Source organism: Pseudophryne corroboree, chromosome 6 (genome assembly GCF_028390025.1).
Source record: "Pseudophryne corroboree isolate aPseCor3 chromosome 6, aPseCor3.hap2, whole genome shotgun sequence".
NCBI classification, from domain to species: Eukaryota; Metazoa; Chordata; class Amphibia; order Anura; family Myobatrachidae; genus Pseudophryne; species Pseudophryne corroboree.
In genome coordinates this window covers 729,254,452-729,273,780 of record NC_086449.1, presented here as the reverse complement: position 1 = coordinate 729,273,780, position 19,329 = coordinate 729,254,452, and the positions used below count along the sequence as shown (strand labels likewise).

At 47.2% G+C, this 19,329-nt stretch overlaps 1 long non-coding RNA gene across 1 annotated transcript in view; it reads right to left on the bottom strand.

Annotated features, from left to right (window-relative positions):
* The window catches only part of LOC134935626 (uncharacterized), a 140,595-nt gene extending 121,852 nt beyond the window's left edge, over window positions 1-18,743 (bottom strand). Inside the window, exon 1 of the long non-coding RNA XR_010180292.1 lies at window positions 18,639-18,743. This is a non-coding gene — a long non-coding RNA (uncharacterized LOC134935626). The remainder of the gene's footprint in view (window positions 1-18,638) is intronic.
* Between the last annotated feature and the right edge of the window lie 586 nt (window positions 18,744-19,329).

The following is a 19,329-nucleotide window of genomic DNA, read 5'->3' as shown; positions in this document are numbered from 1 at the left end:
TGATGAAGACTGAGAGTCTTCTGCCGCCTGGTTCCGGACCTCTTCATCTTCAGCGTCTGCAAGGGGGGTCGGCGGCGCGGCTCCGGGACGAACCCCAGGGCGAGCCCTGTGTTCCGACTCCCTCTGGCGCTATGTCCAGTAGCCTAAGAATCCAATCCATCCTGCACGCAGGTGAGTTGAAAATCTCTCCCCTAAGTCCCTCGATGCAGTGAGCCTGTTGCCAGCAGGACTCACTGAAAATAAAGAACCTAAAAACTTTTTCTAAGTAACTCTTTAAGAGAGCCACCTAGATTGCACCCTTCTCGGCCGGGCACAAAAACCTAACTGAGGCTTGGAGGAGGGTCATAGGGGGAGGAGCCAGTACACACCATGTGATCCTAAAAGCTTGCTTTTGTGCCCTGTCTCCTGCGGAGCCGCTATTCCCCATGGTCCTGACGGAGTCCCCAGCATCCACTAGGACGTTAGAGAAAGGGGAGTTAAAGTCCCTATCACTGAAACCAGTAGCGCGGTAATGGCCCCCGGGTCCCCGGCCAGAGGCGCTGGGCTGGCCGCTGTTGTAGCAGGGAGCGTAATGCCACTAATAGCAGGTTCCCCACCAGCCAAAAGCAGACCACCTCCATACAGAGGCGTAGGCCCCTGAGCTGTGCGCCTAGCCCTACGCCTAGGGATTGCCTGTCCTGGATCAGATGCACCACGCCTCCTGCCACGCCGCGTCCGAGCCCGGACACCGCGGGACAAACAGGATGTACGTACCGCAGCCACCTCTCGTGCCCTACGACCCTAGTGAGGAACCCCCAGGGTTAACATTAGTGGGGACTAATCCCCTGGAGGCTGGCACATCATGACCCCCTGGGGATAATACCGTCTGTCTCCTTGTGGATCCCCTGTGGGTCATAACAGTGGGGACCAAACCCCTGGAGGCTGGCACAGCAGTAACCTCCAGGGGATAAAACATCCTGATCCTTTATGCGTGCCCCCACCGTGTGGCAGCGGGGGCTGATGCGGAGGCAGAGGGAACACTAGCGGTAAGAACCGGGACCTGCCGCCGACTTCCAGAGGCAGCTGCCGCGTGACCGCTGGGGGCAACCCGCCGCAGCCCCTCGTGACCGCACATGGGGAGAGAAGACTACCGCCAGGCAGAAGGACGGATGGCGGCACCGAGCAGGAGGCTCCACTGAAGCCGCCCCGTTCCCAAGGTGGAGGGCATGTCTGAGTGGGCGAGTGGCCATTGTATCAGGTTAAGTAAACCCCTGGGCAATATAGCTCAAGTTGAGACATGAAAAGGGGGAATGGAAAGATAGCAAGGAATAAGTAGAGACAGAGGATAGAAAGGAAGAAAAAGAAATATAGAAAATTAGAGCAAAGAACTGCTAATATAAGAAACAAGTTGTTACTCACAGGAGCAGCACAACCTTCTCAGGGAAAAATCCGGAGAGAAGAGGCAGATGAAACTCCTGCATCACACAAAATGTCCGCTAGCTCCTCCCTAACACTCCCATTATTCTAATTAAAATCCTGCTCCCCAAACCTATTAACTGTTTAATAACCTAACCCAGTGGTTTACAAACTTTTTTGAATCACGGCGCCCTAGAGTATAAGAATTTTTTTCACGGCACCCCTAGGCCAAAAATTTCTTAGAAAGAAATTTAGAAAGAAATATTAAATTAAGTATTTAATTATAGTATTAAGATTGTGTTTATATATCATCCTTAGGCTCAATTGTGTGGTGAGGGACAAGATTTGCTTCTGTTGGTCCCCATATTTTATGACTGACAGCTACTAGCACTAGTTTTTCCTATTATATTGACCATAAATAATTTGAATTGGTCCTGAACCACCAACCCAGGGCACCCCTGCAAGTGTCCCGAGGCACCCCAAGGAGCCGTGGCACACAGTTTGGGAACCACTGACCTAACCAAACTGTGCAAGCCTCATACAATCCTACCGCCTTGAAGTTTACGATCGCTTGTCCATATTTGTACCCGCTCTTCAGTACCTGCATGTACTTGTGCGATACAGAAGGATTCCCCAACATTGGCCGGCATGTACCTGTATTGTACAGTAGGGGATGTAGTAGTTATATGACCGCCGATCACAATACCTCCCCCTACATTCCGCACCCTTACTATCCTGACAGTCGTCATGCCGACCAACAGGGAGTATTCCATGACACCCAAAGAGCAGGAATAGAACTCGCGGCAAATGAGCCTGCAAGGGGCTTATTGTGCTTGGGTCCCACCGCCGGCATTCCGCTTCCGCATACCACACCCGCACAGAAGAATTACCCAGCATTGCGTAGCATGTACCTGTATCGCATAGAAGTATTATCCAGCATTGCATAGCATGTACCTGTATCGCATAGAAGTATTACCCAGCATTGCGCAGCATGTATCTCTATCGCATAGAAGAATTATCCAGCATTGCGTAGCATGTACCTGTATCGCACAGAAGAATTACCAAGCATTGCTTAGTATGTACCTGTATCGCATAGAAGTATTACTCAGCATTGCATGGCAAGCATGTACCTGTATTGCACAGAAGAATTACCCAGCATTGCATAGCATGTACCTGTATCGCACAGAAGAATTACCCAGCATTGCATGGCATGTACCTGTATCGCACAGAAGAATTACCCAGCATTGCATGGCATGTACCTGTATCGCATAGAAGTATTACCCAGCATTGCGCAGCATGTACCTCTATCGCATAGAAGAATTATCCAGCATTGCGTAGCATGTACCTGTATCGCATAGAAGTATTACCCAGCATTGCGCAGCATGTACCTCTATCGCATAGAAGAATTATCCAGCATTGCGTAGCATGTACCTATATCGCACAGAAGAATTACCAAGCATTGCTTAGTATGTACCTGTATCGCATAGAAGTATTACCCAGCATTGCATGGCAAGCATGTACCTGTATTGCACAGAAGAATTACCCAGCATTGTATAGCATGTACCTGTATCGCACAGAAGAATTACCCAGCATTGCATGGCATGTACCTGTATCGCACAGAATTACCCAGCATTGCATAGCATGTACCTGTATCGCACAGAAGAATTACCCAGCATTGCGTAGCATGTACCTATATCGCACAGAAGAATTACCCAGCATTGCGTAGCATGTACCTGCATCTGCATGTACCTGTGTGACACAGAAGAATTCCCCAGCATTGGGCAGCATTTATATGTATAACACAGAGGAATTAAACAATCTGGGTCTACAATTTTTGCAGTTTAGAAATGACTCTTACTTCACTAATTTACTTTTCTTGATATATTGATATAATAAAATAAAAATACCATCCAAATAATATTGAGAAAACTTGCAAAATATACTTTAGAAATGGGGCCTGTACGCTATGTCCAACGGTCATGCACATGAGCGATTATTGTCAGACTGCGCATGTGCTGTGATTGCCCTGTGCATGTGTCCAGGTTACATTGCGATCCCGCTCACAATGAGGAATTCATGGGAAAGTTATTGACAGGAAGTGACTGTATGGAGGTGTTAATGAGGAGTGGTTTCAAAAACGCAGGCGTGTCATGGACTTTTTTTGGGTGTGTATGTTTCATCAGCTACAGGCTCGTACGTACAAAAACATGGCGCCTGCCTCACAACTGCCATGTCCAGTCTGAGTAGCCATAGGCCAACCCTTAGATGCGATGTTTCTCGTTTTTCCGTATCAGCTGCAAATGTGTACACAATTGCAAATTAGTTTGCGCTGACTACAGTGTTTTCATTCCTGGGTGGCAGCTTCACTTGCTAATGTTAGCACGCAGTGGTGAAGCCGAGTAAATCGCACGTACCAAAGCATGTGCATACAAACATGAGTTAGGCCCATACACTCGAGGGCTATTGTAGCATTCAACACAGGTTGCATAGGTACATTGGCCCTCATTCCGAGTTGTTCGCTCGCAAGCGGATTTTAGCAGATTTGCTCATGCTAAGCCGCCGCCTACTGGGAGTGAATCTTAGCATCTTAAAAATGCGAACGATGTATTCGCAATATTGCGATTACACACCTCGTAGCAGTTTCTGAGTAGCTCCAGACTTACTCGGCATCTGCGATCAGTTCAGTGCTTGTCGTCCCTGGTTTGACGTCACAAACACACCCAGCGTTCGCCCAGACACTCCTCCGTTTCTCCAGCCACTCCTGCGTTTTTTCCGGAAACGGTAGCATTTTTTCCCACACGCCCATAAAACGGCCTGTTTACGCCCAGTAACACCCATTTCCTGTCAATCACATTACGATCGCCAGAACGATGAAAAAGCCGTGAGTAAAAATCCTAACTGCATAGCAAATTTACTTGGCGCAGTCGCAGTGCGGACATTGCGCATGCGCATTAAGCGGAAAATCGCTGCGATGCGAAGATTTTTACCGAGCGAACAACTCGGAATGAGGGCCATTGTGTGAATAGTACACATATATACGCGTATATTCATCTGTACTGTGTATAGAGTTATATATTTCTTTGCGAGTGGACCAACCCTATGCTTATGTTTGTTGTAGTACCTGTAAATGCACCCCACCCTAAATGATACAGATGTATTCTGTTGACACACCCTCACTGACCTTTTACATGTTACACCCAGGGCCGGTGCTAGGGTGTTCGGCGCCCCCCTGCAAACTATAAATTTGCGCCCTCCCATACTTTACAGAGGGACGGCACACAAAGAAGAAGGGTGTGTGGTCTTACAAGGATGTGGCGTGGCCACACAATAGTATACCCATTTCAAATTACTCCACACAGTAGCATAATCTTATTCACATTACACCGCATGCAGTAGCGCCGCTTATACGCATAGAGCCCCCAGTAATAGCGCAGATTCCACGTATAGTGCCCCGAGGAGTAGCGCTACTTATATGCATAGTGCCCCAGTAGGAGTGCCACTGACACGCATAGTGCCCCCAGTAGTAACGCTGCTTATACACAGTCCCACCCAGTAGCTGTGCTGCTTATACACAGTGCCCCCAGTAGTTGTGCTGCTTATACACAGTGCCCCCAGTAGTTGTGCTGCTTATACACAGTGCCCCCAGTAGTTGTGCTGCTTATACACAGTGCCCCCAGTAGTTGTGCTGCTTATATACAGTGCCCCCAGTAGTTGTGCTGCTTATACACAGTGCCCCCAGTAGTTGTGCTGCTTATACACAGTGCCCCCAGTAGTTGTGCTGCTTATACACAGTGCCCCCAGTAGTTGTGCTGCTTATACACAGTGCCCCCAGTAGTTGTTCCAGTGGCGGGACTAGCGAGTGGTCGGCCCAGGTGCAACAAAATGCTTTGGGCCCCCCTCATCCCGTCCAAGTCCACCCCCTCACCCCTGGAGAGGATCTGGTGAGGGAGACCTGCTCAGGGCCAGGGAAATGGATACCTAACAACAGTGCTGTAACTAGACATCTTAGCGCTGTGTGCAAGAAGCGGCATCTGAGCCCCCCTTCCATGCAAAACAGGGGCAGTGCGCGCCGTAGACACGCGCAAAAAATGTAGGGGCATGGCTTCATGGGGAAGGGGTGTGGCCACAAAATAATACCAATTCATATAACAGTGCACAGTAGTCTCCATTATTCAAATTACACCGCACAGTAGCACCACTACACCAGGTAGAGCCCCTTTTACACATTACGGCGGACAGATTCCCCTTTTTACACATTACGGCAGACAGCGTCCCGTTTTTACACATTACGGCAGACAGTCCTCCTTTTTAGACATTATGGCAGACAGTCCCCATTTTTACACATTACGGCAGACAGAGTCCCCTTTTTTACACAATACGGCAGGCAGCGTCCCTTTTTTTTTTACACATTACTGCAGACAGCATCCCCTTTTTACACATTACGGCAGACAGAGTCCCCTTTTTTACACATTACGGCAGACAGAGTCCCCTTTTTACATATTACGGCAGACATCGTCCCCTTTTTTGCACATTACGGCAGACAGAGTCTCTTTTTTTACACATTACGGCAGACAGCGTCCCGTTTACACATTACGGCGAACAGCGTTCCCTTTTTACACGTTACGGCAGACAGCGTCCCCCTTTTTACACATTACGGCAGACAGCGTCCCCCTTTTTATACATTACGGCAGACAGCGTCCCCCTTTTTACACATTACGGCAGACAGCTTCCCCCTTTTTACACATTACGGCAGAGTCTCCTTTTTTACACATTACGGCAGACAGCGTCCCCCTTTTTACACATTATGGCAGACAGCATCCCCCTTTTTACACATTACGGCAGACAGCATCCCCTGTTTACACATTACGGCAGACAGCGTAGTGACCCCAGTAGTTGTGCTGCTTATACACAGTGCCCCCAGAAGTAGCTCCACTTAGACATACAGTATAGTGCCCTAGTAATACTTATACATAATACCCCCAATAGTAGTGCCACCTACACACATTGGCCCTCATTCCGAGTTGTTCGCTCGGTAATTTTCTTCGCATCGCAGCGATTTTCCGCAAACTGCGCATGCGCAATGTTCGCACTGCAACTGCGCCAAGTAAATTTGCTAAGAAGTTTGGTATTTTACTCACGGCATTACAAGGTTTTTTCTTCGTTCTGGTGATCGGAGTGTGATTGACAGGAAGTGGGTGTTTCTGGGCGGAAACTGGTCGTTTTATGGGAGTGTGTGAAAAAACGCTGCCGTTTCTGGGAAAAACGCGGGAGTGGCTGAATAAACGGGGGAGTGTCTGGGCGACTGCTGGGTGTGTTTGTGACGTCAAACCAGGAACGACGAGCACTGAACTGATCGCACTGGAAGAGTAATTCTCGAGCTACTCAGAAACTGCACAGAAAAATCTTTTCATAATATTGCGAATACTTCGTTCGCAATTCTGCTAAGCTAAGATACACTCCCAGAGGGCGGCGGCTTAGCGTGTGTAATGCTGCGAAAAGCGGCTAGCGAGCGAACAACTCGGAATGAGGGCCATAATCCTCCCAAAAACACACACACACACACACACACACACACTTTCTCTCACTCACTCTCTATTTCCCTCCAGTTACCTAAATCTGGCTGGCCGGATCAGGAGCAGCTTCCTCTCCCTCTTCAACACAGAAGCCTGGTCCGTGTAGCTCCGCCCATCGAACCCATGTAACTCCACCCCCTCTGTCCATTTTTAGCCCCGCCCCTTTTGTCATCCAGAAGAACACTGTGGGACTGCTCTGCTGCTTTGACAGGGAGAGGGGGGACAGCCTCTTCAGGCTGTCGGCGCCGCTGCCTGTATCTGTAGTAGTGTGACAAGAGCAGCGGCAGGGAAACTCAACACAGGGATGCAGAGCAGGAAGAGCGCATCTGCATACTGGCGCCTACCTGCACTGCATCCCTTTGCTGAGCGGGCAGCGCCGGGCCTGGTTACACCCCATTACAATTACACCCCTCTAGTCACAAATATATATCCAACTGTAATGCGTAGGCCAGTGATTCCCAAACTTTTTTGAATCACGTCTTCCTAGAGTATCAGAATTTTTTTCACCTAGGCCAAAAGTTTCTTATTGAGAAATCTTATAAGAAATATAAAATTAAGTAAATTGTGTTTATATGTCATTGTTAGGGTCAGTTGTCTGATGATAAACAGGATTTGCTTCTGTTTGGCCACTGGTTTTGCCTATTATATTGACCATAAATTATTTGAATTATTCCTGGACCACCAATCCAAGCCACCCCTAAAGTGCCCAGACTCACCCCATGGGTGCCACGGCACACAGCTTGAGAACCACTGGCGTAGGCTGTGTTCCAAAAACTGCCACGTACAAGTCTGCATTAGCCCCATCTTCAGCGGCCACTTTTCTAGGTACAACTGAACACCTGCTTATTAGTGCGAGCATCTGAATAGCCAATCATGGGGCAGCAATCCAGTGCATGAAAGCATAGGACATGGTCAACAGGTTCAAAGTAGATACACTCAGACATACAGACATGGATGAATAGTACACAAATAGCTAAATAAATAAGGAAAACATTTTCTGTCTGATGTCTGTCAAGCTGCAAAATGAACTGGTCAGGAAAGTCCGGTGTCTACTGTCCCTGGAAATAGTGCTGTTTAGGATTCAGATGGTATATAGCGGTGGTCCAGAAAGTATACTGTATGTCCCAAAGTGTCGCTGGTGTTCTAAGAAATGGGTGTGAAGCCAGTACACATATTTTAGATGTTGAATCAACAACCAATGTTAATTGCCAAAAAATATTTAAAGTGTACAGTACATGTTGCTTCCACAAAATGTTGATGTTCCTGGAGACCTAATAAGGGGGATTATTCAGAGATGGATGCAGATCTTGCTTCCACACTATGATCTGCGTCCATCTACTCACATGCTGGGGGCCACTCAGCACAAGGCAAGGTTGCCCAGCATGTGTGTGGCGCCACCCCACGATGCATTTGCAATTTAATTGCGAACGCTTCGATTTGTGGTTGACCCCTGACTGTGCAGCCTGGCTGCGTTGGCAGGCGGTCGGGCACCATTTTTTTTCTCAGAGCAGCTGCATGTGATGTCACGCAGCCACCCCAAAAGCATACCTGACACGCCTGCGATGTCCGGGATGCGGCCTCATGGTGAAGAGTTGCGTGCGCAGACCCGGTGGACACGGCTGCTGCATGCGAAAGCAGTGACTGCATCCATCTCTGAATAAGGCCCAAGAAGCATGTCATGAATATTGGAGAATGGGATCGGTCTACTGTTGTAGACGTGTTAATGAATACGCTTACCCTCCCCATGTATTCTCCTCAGGGGCGTTTCTACAGAGAAGGGGGCCCGTGTCCACCGCCAGGTGGGCCCCCTCCTCTGCATGGTGCTGTAGACTCTGGCACTGTGCCGGAGTCTACTGCGCATGCGCAGGTCTTCGGAAACATGGCGCCCGCCATGATCCGGAGACCAATTTGGCTACCGCGCATGCGTGGCGGACATTTTGGCTGTGATTTTCGGCGCGATCACAGCTCCCGGTGCTGGACCCCGGAAAGGTAAGTATTAAAATGGGTGCAATAGGTACGGTGTGGGCCCTCCCTGGACCCATGGGCCCGTGTGCACCGCACCCATTATAGAAACGCCAATGATTCTCCTGCAAGACTAGCTCATCAGAATACCTCAAGAATACAGGTTGTATTGTAATGAAATAAGTGAGTAATGTTAGCCAAAATCGGAAATTAATTAACAAGAACTTTAAGAAGAATCATACTCACACTGAATAATCTATACAGGGAAATATACATCAGTATGGCAGGAAATTACATTGACTGGGAAAAATATCAATACTCTGTGTCACTGACTAAGGCTCTATGGCTTTCTGGTGATGCTGAGGAACAATATGAATAATGTATTGTTTTAAATACAAAATAAATATTATTTAACTCCAACGTGACAATTAAACCATTGTTGTGTGACCTAGGGGCTAATTCAGACCTGATCGCTAGGCTGCGTTTTCGTACAGCGGGCGATCAGGTCTAAACTGCGCATGCACCGCAATGCGCAGGCGTGATGCACAGATACAAAGCGTATTGCCGCTCAGCGATGGGTTTATGCGAAGAATTCATTTACACAGATGTTCGCAAGGAGAGTGACAGGAAGAAGGCATTTGTGGGTGGCAACTGACCGTTTTCTGGGAGTGGTTGGAAAAACGCAGGCAAGTCCAAGCATTTGCAGGGAGGGTTCCTGACGTCAATTCCGGACCCAGACAGGCTGAAATGTTCGCAGCAGCTGAGTAAGTCCTGGGCTACTCAGAGACTGCACAAGATCTGTTTGTACAGCTCGGCTACACATGCGTTCGCACACTTGCAAAGCAAAAATACACTCCCCCATAGGCGGCGACTATGCGAACGCAGGACTGCAAAAATCCCTTAGTGCTCTACAGTGGGACAGAATTCCAGCTGGAAAACAGATAATTTACCATAGAATTCCATTAATACATGTACAAAATAGAATTTACAGGTTTTCTGTTGATAAAGTTAAAATTCTGCTCTACGTTTGCTTTTGCACAGAAATAGTTACCCTGCATTCTGCAAACAGAGGCGCAAACTGCTGTACCTTCACAGTTGCCACCATCTTCACAATTTAACGCATATACATACATTTAAGGGAGCAAGTTCAGTTGAATTAATGATAGTGTTTTATAGAGAGAAAGTGGTAAACACTGGATATATGAAACACACTGACAGATCAAAAGTAAGGTAGGAGGGTTTTTTTTATTTTTAGGAAAATAAGAATTTACTTACCGATAATTCTATTTCTCGGAGTCCGTAGTGGATGCTGGGGTTCCTGAAAGGACCATGGGGAATAGCGGCTCCGCAGGAGACAGGGCACAAAAAAGTAAAGCTTTACTAGGTCAGGTGGTGTGCACTGGCCCCTCCCCCTATGACCCTCCTCCAGACTCCAGTTAGGTACTGTGCCCGGACGAGCATACACAATAAGGGAGGCATTTTGAATCCCGGGTAAGACTCATACCAGCCACACCAATCACACCGTACAACTTGTGATCTAAACCCAGTTAACAGTATGACAACAGAAAGGGCCTCTTAAAGATGGCTCCTTAACAATAACCCGAATTAGTTAACAATAACTATGTACAAGTATTGCAGATAATCCGCACTTGGGATGGGCGCCCAGCATCCACTACGGACTCCGAGAAATAGAATTATCGGTAAGTAAATTCTTATTTTCTCTATCGTCCTAAGTGGATGCTGGGGTTCCTGAAAGGACCATGGGGATTATACCAAAGCTCCCAAACGGGCGGGAGAGTGCGGATGACTCTGCAGCACCGAATGAGAGAACTCCAGGTCCTCCTTTGCCAGGGTATCAAATTTGTAAAATTTTACAAACGTGTTCTCCCCCGACCACGTAGCTGCTCGGCAGAGTTGTAATGCCGAGACCCCTCGGGCAGCCGCCCAAGATGAGCCCACCTTCCTTGTGGAGTGGGCTTTTACAGTTTTAGGCTGTGGCAGGCCTGCCACAGAATGTGCAAGTTGAATTGTGTTACAAATCCAACGAGCAATCGACTGCTTAGAAGCAGGTGCGCCCAACTTGTTGGGTGCATACAATATAAACAGCGAGTCAGATTTTCTGACTCCAGCCGTCCTTGCAATGTATATTTTTAAGGCTCTGACAACGTCCAACAACTTGGAGTCCTCCAAGTCGCTAGTGGCCGCAGGCACCACAATAGGTTGGTTCAGATGAAATGCTGATACCACTTTAGGGAGAAAATGCGGACGAGTCCGCAGTTCTGCCCTATCCGAATGGAAGATTAGATAAGGACTTTTATAAGATAAAGCCGCCAATTCAGATACTCTCCTGGCAGAGGCCAGGGCTAGTAACATAGTCACTTTCAATGTGAGATATTTCAAATCCACCTTTTTCAATGGTTCAAACCAATGGGATTTGAGGAAATCTAAAACTACATTTAGATCCCACGGTGCCACCGGAGGCACCACAGGAGGCTGTATATGCAGTACTCCCTTGACAAAAGTCTGGACCTCAGGGACAGAGGCCAATTCTTTTTGGAAGAATATTGACAGGGCCGAAATTTGAACCTTAATGGATCCCAATTTGAGACCCATAGATAATCCTGATTGCAGGAAATGTAGGAAACGACCCAGTTGGAATTCCTCCGTCGGAACCCTCCGATCCTCGCACCACGCTACATATTTTCGCCAAATGCGGTGATAATGTTTCACGGTGACTTCCTTCCGTGCCTTAATCAAGGTAGGAATGACTTCTTCTGGAATGCCTTTCCCTTTTAGGATCTGGCGTTCAACCGCCATGCCGTCAAACGCAGCCGCGGTAAGTCTTGAAAAAGACAGGGACCCTGCTGTAGCAGGTCCCTTCTCAGAGGTAGAGGCCACGGTTCGTCCGTGAGCATCTCTTGAAGTTCCGGATACCAAGTCCTTCTCGGCCAATCCGGAACCACTAGTATTGTTCTTACTCTTCTTTGCCGTATGATCTTCAATACCTTTGGTATGAGCGGCAGAGGAGGAAACACATACACTGACTGGTACACCCAAGGAGTTACCAGTGCGTCCACAGCTATTGCCTGTGGATCTCTTGACCTGGCGCAATATTTGTCCAGTTTCTTGTTGAGGCGAGACGCCATCATGTCTACAATTGGTCTTTCCCAACGGTCTATTAACATGTTGAAGACTTCTGGATGTAGACCCCACTCTCCCGGATGAAGATCGTGTCTGCTGAGGAAGTCTGCTTCCCAGTTGTCCACGCCCGGGATGAACACTGCTGACAGTGCTATCACGTGATTCTCCGCCCAGCGAAGAATCTTGGCAGCTTCTGCCATTGCACTCCTGCTTCTTGTGCCGCCCTGCCTGTTTACATGGGCGACCGCCGTGATGTTGTCCGACTGAATCAACACCGGCTTTCCTTGCAGGAGAAGTTCCGCCTGGCTTAGAGCATTGTAGATTGCTCTTAGTTCCAGAATGTTTATGTGAAGAGACTTTTCCAGACTCGTCCATACTCCCTGGAAGTTTCTTCCTTGTGTGACTGCTCCCCAGCCTCTCAGGCTGGCGTCCGTGGTCACCAGGATCCAATCCTGAATGCCGAATCTGCGGCCTTCTAATAGGTGAGCCTTCTGCAACCACCACAGAAGTGACACCCTTGTCTTTGGTGACAGGGTTATTCGCAGGTGCATCTGCAGATGCGACCCTGACCATTTGTCCAACAGATCCCTTTGGAATATTCTTGCATGGAATCTGCCGAATGGAATTGCTTCGTAAGAAGCCACCATTTTTCCCAGGACTCTTGTGCATTGATGTACTGACACTTTTCCTGGTTTTAGGAGGTTCCTGACCAGATCGGATAACTCCTTGGCTTTTTCCTCTGGAAGGAAAACCTTTTTCTGAACCGTGTCCAGAATCATTCCTAGGAACAGCAGACGAGTTGTCGGGATTAAATGGGATTTTGGAATATTCAGAATCCACCCGTGTTGTCTTAGCACCTCTTGAGATAGTGCTAAAGCTGTCTCCAGCTGTTCTCTGGACCTTGCCCTTATTAGGAGATCGTCCAAGTATGGGATAACTAATACGCCTTTTCTTCGAAGAAGAATCATCATCTCGGCCATTACCTTGGTAAAGACCCGAGGCGCCGTGGACAATCCGAACGGCAGCGTCTGAAACTGATAGTGACAGTTTTGAACAATGAACCTGAAGTACCCCTGGTGTGCGGGGTAAATCGGAACGTGTAGATACGCATCCTTGATGTCCAAGGATACCATAAAGTCCCCTTCTTCCAGGTTCGCTATCACTGCTCTGAGTGACTCCATCTTGAACTTGAACTTTTTTATGTAGAGGTTCAAGGACTTCAGATTTAGAATAGGCCTTACCGAGCCATCCGGCTTCGGTACCACAAATAGAGTGGAATAATACCCCTTTCCTTGTTGTAATAGGGGTACTTTGACTATCACCTGCTGAGCGTACAGCTTGTGAATGGCTTCCAACACCCTCTCCCTTTCGGAAGAGACGGTTGGTAAGGCAGACTTCAGGAAACGATGAGGAGGATCCGTCTCTAATTCCAACCTGTACCCCTGAGATATTATCTGCAGGATCCAGGGGTCTACCTGCGAGTGAGCCCACTGCGCGCTGTAATTTTTGAGACGGCCCCCCACTGTCCCCGAGTCCGCTTGAGAGGCCCCAGCGTCATGCTGAGGTTTTTGCAGGAGCCGGGGAGGGCTTCTGTTCCTGGGAAGGAGCTGCCTGTTGGTGTCTCTTCCCTCTTCCTCTGCCTCGTGGCAGGTACGACAAGCCCTTTGCTCTCTTATTTTTGTAGGAGCGAAAAGGCTGCGGTTGAAAGGTCGGTGCCTTTCTCTGTTGGGGAGTGACTTGAGGTAAAAAAGTGGATTTCCCGGCAGTAGCCGTGGCCACCAAGTCTGATAGACCAACTCCAAATAACTCCTCCCCTTTATACGGCAAAACCTCCATGTGACGTTTTGAATCCGCATCGCCTGTCCACTGTCGTGTCCATAAGGCTCTTCTGGCTGAAATGGACATAGCACTCATCCGAGATGCCAGTGTGCAAATATCCCTCTGTGCATCACGCATATAGATAAATGCATCCTTTATTTGTTCTAACGACAGTAAAACATTGTCCCTATCTAGGGTATCAATATTTTCAATCAGGGATTCTGACCAAACTACTCCAGCACTGCACATCCAGGCAGTTGCTATAGCTGGTCGTAGTATAACACCTGCATGTGTGTATATATTCTTTTGAATAACTTCCATCTTTCTATCTGATGGATCCTTAAGTGCGGCCGTCTCAGGAGAGGGTAACGCCACTTGTTTGGATAAGCGTGTGAGCGCCTTGTCCACCTTAGGGGGTGTTTCCCAGCGCGCCCTAACCTCTGGCGGGAAAGGGTATAATGCCAATAACTTTTTTGAAATTATCAACTTTTTATCAGGAGCAACCCACGCTTCATCACACACGTCATTTAATTCTTCTGATTCAGGAAAAACTGTTTGTAGTTTTTTTCACACCATACATAATACCCTGTTTTACGGTATCTGTAGTATCAGCTAAATGTAACGTCTCCTTCATTGCCAAAATCATATAACGTGTGGCCCTACTGGAAAATACGTTTGAATTTCTACCGTCGTCACTGGAATCAGTGCCCGTGTCTGGGTCTGTGTCGACCGACTGAGGCAAAGGGCGTTTTACAGCCCCTGACGGTGTTTGAGGCGCCTGTACAGGCATTAATTGATTGTCCGGCCGCCTCATGTCCTCAACTGACTGTTTAAGGGAAGATAAACCATCACGTAATTCCACAAATAAAGGCATCCATTCTGGTGTCGACCCCCTGGGGGGTGACATCTGCATATTTGGCAATTGCTCCGCCTCCACACCAATATCGTCCTCATACATGTCGACACCACGTACCGACACACACCGCAAACTCACAGGGAATGCTCTAATGAAGACAGGACCCACTAGCCCTTTTGGGGAGACAGAGGGAGAGTCTGCCAGCACACACCACAAAGCGCTATATATACAAGGGATATCCTTATATTAAGTGCTCCCTTATAGCTGCTTTAATATATATATATATAGCCATTAATGTGCCCCCCCTCTCTGTTTTACCCTGTTTCTGTAGTGCAGTGCAGGGGAGAGACCTGGGAGCCGTTCTGACCAGCGGAGCTGTGACAGAAAATGGCGCCGTGTGCTGAGGAGATAGGCCCCGCCCCTTTTTCGGCGGGTTCTTCTCCCGCTATTTTTCCAGTCAGGCAGGGGTTAAATATCTCCATATAGCCCCTATGGGCTATATGTGAGGTATTTTTAGCCTTGTATAAGGTTTATATTTGCCTCTCAGAGCGCCCCCCCCCAGCGCTCTGCACCCTCAGTGACTGCCCAGTGAAGTGTGCTGAGAGGAAAATGGCGCACAGCTGCAGTGCTGTGCGCTACCTTATGAAGACTGAGGAGTCTTCAGCCGCCGGTTTCCGGACCTCTTCACGCTTCAGCATCTGCAAGGGGGTCGGCGGCGCGGCTCCGGGACCGGACTCCACGGCTGGGCCTGTGTTCGATCCCTCTGGAGCTAATGGTGTCCAGTAGCCAAGCAGCAAATCCACTCTGCATGCAGGTGAGTTTACTACTTTCCCCCTAAGTCCCACGTTGCAGTGATCCTGTTGCCAGCAGGACTCACTGTAAAGAAAAAAACCTAAACTAAACTTTCTCTAAGCAGCTCTTTAGGAGAGCCACCTAGATTGCACCCTTCTCGTTCGGGCACAAAATCTAACTGGAGTCTGGAGGAGGGTCATAGGGGGAGGGGCCAGTGCACACCACCTGACCTAGTAAAGCTTTACTTTTTTGTGCCCTGTCTCCTGCGGAGCCGCTATTCCCCATGGTCCTTTCAGGAACCCCAGCATCCACTTAGGACGATAGAGAAATAGGTGTGGTAGTATACATTCTGTATGTGGATGGTGGAAGTTGCATCATTGTCATACTCTTGACTCCTGTTATCCAGGAAGTGTTTGTTATACAGGAAGGGCTTCTGCAACTACTGTTCAGCATGACTGTAGCTAGTAAAGACACACTTCTACTGCTCTCCAGAATCCTGTGGTGATTTATAAACAGAACAGAAGTAGAACTACACACAGAACAGAAATAGAACTAAGGCTATGTACACATTGGGACGACATTGCAAACCATGCAATGTCGTCGGGATCCGACATCGACAAGTGCATACACCCTTGCCAATGTGAGCTGCGAAATGGGGGGAGGAGCTGGGTCATGCTGCATTTGGCAACATGGCCCTCGTAAGCAATATCGCACGTCGGACCTGCATGCAGGTCTGACGTGCGATGTAGGATACGACCCGCGGGAGCGCGCATCGTATCCTGTATCGCGCATACACACTATACAATATCGCAACGAACCGGCCGATATCAGCCGGATCGTATGCGATATTACATTGGACTAGATCAATCTACAGCCAATCAGAGCTTTAGAACATTCACATGCCTTTCACATCTGTGGCTACCTGGGTCAGACCCAGGAATAACCCTGGCACTGATGAGGGTCAAGGCCCAAGCAATATGGACCTAGGTAGACCCTTTCACACTTAGCCAGGATCTGGGTTGCCTCAGCTTGCCCCTGCAATATCCCAGATTTTCACTCAGTGTAAAAAGGGTATTACTTACAGGGAAACTTATTAACACTGTCAAAAACAATCAGACTTTTGCTTTCATTTTCATCAATGTTTCCCTGGCTGTCACATGTGCATCTGTCACTACTGTCACACAAGGGATCTTAGCATCACTTACAATGTCTGGCAGTCATATAACATATCTGCTCTCAAAGCATCAGCTAAACTTTCAAATTGTAAACATGTTGGACTCTGTCAGGTGAATCACCTGAGCACTCATCTGATCTTCCATATGAGCCTGAGCTGCTCACTATATTAAAGGGGATGCAGTTAAAATGCTGCCGGACAGATCCCGGCAGTCTGAAATACCGACACCGGAATCCCGAACGACGTGATAACACCAGAGTGAAAATCCAGTCTTGATTCCGGCGTCAAAATACTGACGCCTGGAATCCCGATCATTGTTATAGAGGCATGTGCTCACTTCCTGCCGCAAGGGCTGGAAGGTTAGGGTTAAGCATTAAAAGGGGGGTTAGGGTTCAGGGGCAGGAAGGTTATAGTTAGGTACAGGGAGGGGGGGTGAGTGGTTAGGGTTAGGCACTTTCTAACCCTACAGAACTCTGTAATATTGAGGATTAAATAAAAATATATACAATAAACATAAAATACTGAACGTGTGACCACAACATTTAAAATATCTGGTATGCGCAGTAAGATGTCTAAGATTATTGGAGACGTTTAAAATGTCTATGACAGGTATATATGAACATGCCTGACTAGAAAAGATGAGTATGCTAGATGTGAATATGAGGTAGTAAGCACATATTAATTAATAATTGGATTGTAAACACAGTATATAGACACATGAAAAATATAGATAGATAGATATATAACATATCATAGACTAAGATAAATAAATATGCACTAAAAGTAGAGACGGAGGGGTAAAAAAAAGTAGGGGAGGAATGAGGGAAAACACAAAGATATGTAATTAAATATGAAGATCAAAAGATGGCCTTAATACACATGATGACTGATCTGTGCAACTTAGCGAGAAACTCAACTGTATACAAAGTAAATAAGTAAAATGGGGATGAACATCAAAAGAGAATTTGCCAAGATGATATGCAATGTATTATGTATTCAATGTACAGTATGAATGTATGTATGTATGTATGTATGTATGTATGCTATATGTATTGTCAGGGGATTGTCAATTTTTTTTTTTATTGTTTGTTATGTATTGAAAATAAGTAAAAAAAATTCAATTAAAAAAATAGAATAAAACAATATTATAACCACTTAACTGGCATGGTCCCATGTGATGCTACTAAAGCCAGGAGTCACAGGAATTACTGTACATGCAACCAGCTGTCCCCTGGCTTCCGCAGCCCCTGGTGGTCCCCAGCTCTCGACAGTCTGCAGCCCCTACAGTGCGCCGTACCCAGCAGTGACCACATCACTGCCAGAATCGTGCCCCAGAATGCCACGCGGCCGGCATTCTGGAGCTTACAGTATGTTCCGGGAATTACGGAATTATAGTGCTGGGAGGGGTACAATCATTCCTCTCCCTGCAGATTTCGGCTGATCTCTGATTTGCAGAGATCTGTTGCAGCAGGGAAGACGGATCATCAGTCCCGAGAGAGAGAGAGAGAGAGAGAGAGAGAGGGAGAGTGTGTGTGTGTGTGTGTGTGTGTGTGTGTGTGTGTGTGTGTGTGTGTGTGTGTGTGTGTGTGTGTGTGTGTGTCGGTTCCTAACTGTCATGTCACAGGCTGGTTTTGAAAAATGACTGGAACCGATTGGCTGGTACTTTATCTCCAGCGACTTTATCTCCATCCAAGGCTTAGTAAATAACATCTAAGTAACTTATCATAATTGTCTAAATATTTTTGTAATATTCTAATTATTAAACATAAAATATAGGATATCTTGGGTATGTTAGAGTTATGTATTGTTATTGTAGGAATATGTTTAATTACCAAAAAATATATATATTTTATAGTATATATTAGTAAACACTTTGTGTAGGTATATACACTGCTATTATATAACAGCATAGCTCCCTATTTCTTACCAATTCAAGAAAGATAGAGTTTTGATAAATAACAAGGCTCTCATGGACTAGACCACAGGTTCTCAAACTCGGTCCTCAAGACCCCACACGGTGCATGTATTCCAGGTCTCCTCACAGAATCACAAGTGAAATAATTAGCTCCACCTGTAGACATTTTAAAATGTGTCAGTGAGTAATTAATACACCTGTGCACCTGCTGGGTGACCTGCAAAACATGCACTGTGTGGGGTCCTGAGGACCGAGTTTGAGAACCTATGGACTAGACCAGGGGTTCTCAAACTCGGTCCTCAGGAACCCACACAGTGCATGTTTTGCAGGTAACCCAGCAGGTGCACAGGTGTATTAATTACTCACAGACACATTTTAAAAGGTCCACAGGTGGAGCTAATTATTTCACTTGTGATTCTGTGAGGAGACCTGCAAAACACGCACCGTGTGGGGTCCTGAGGACCGAGTTTGAGAACCTGTGGACTAGACCAATGGTCCTCAAACGCGATCCTCAAGGCACCTCAACGGTCCATGTTTTAAATTTATCCCTGTTTGGCCACAGGTGACTTAATTAGTGCCTCAATCAATTTGATTTAACCATCTGTGCTGATCCATGGACCGTGTTTGAGAACCTCTGGACTAGCCAATTGTAAAAATCTAATTATTATAGATACTAGAAAGAAGACATAAAAAGTGATTTCTA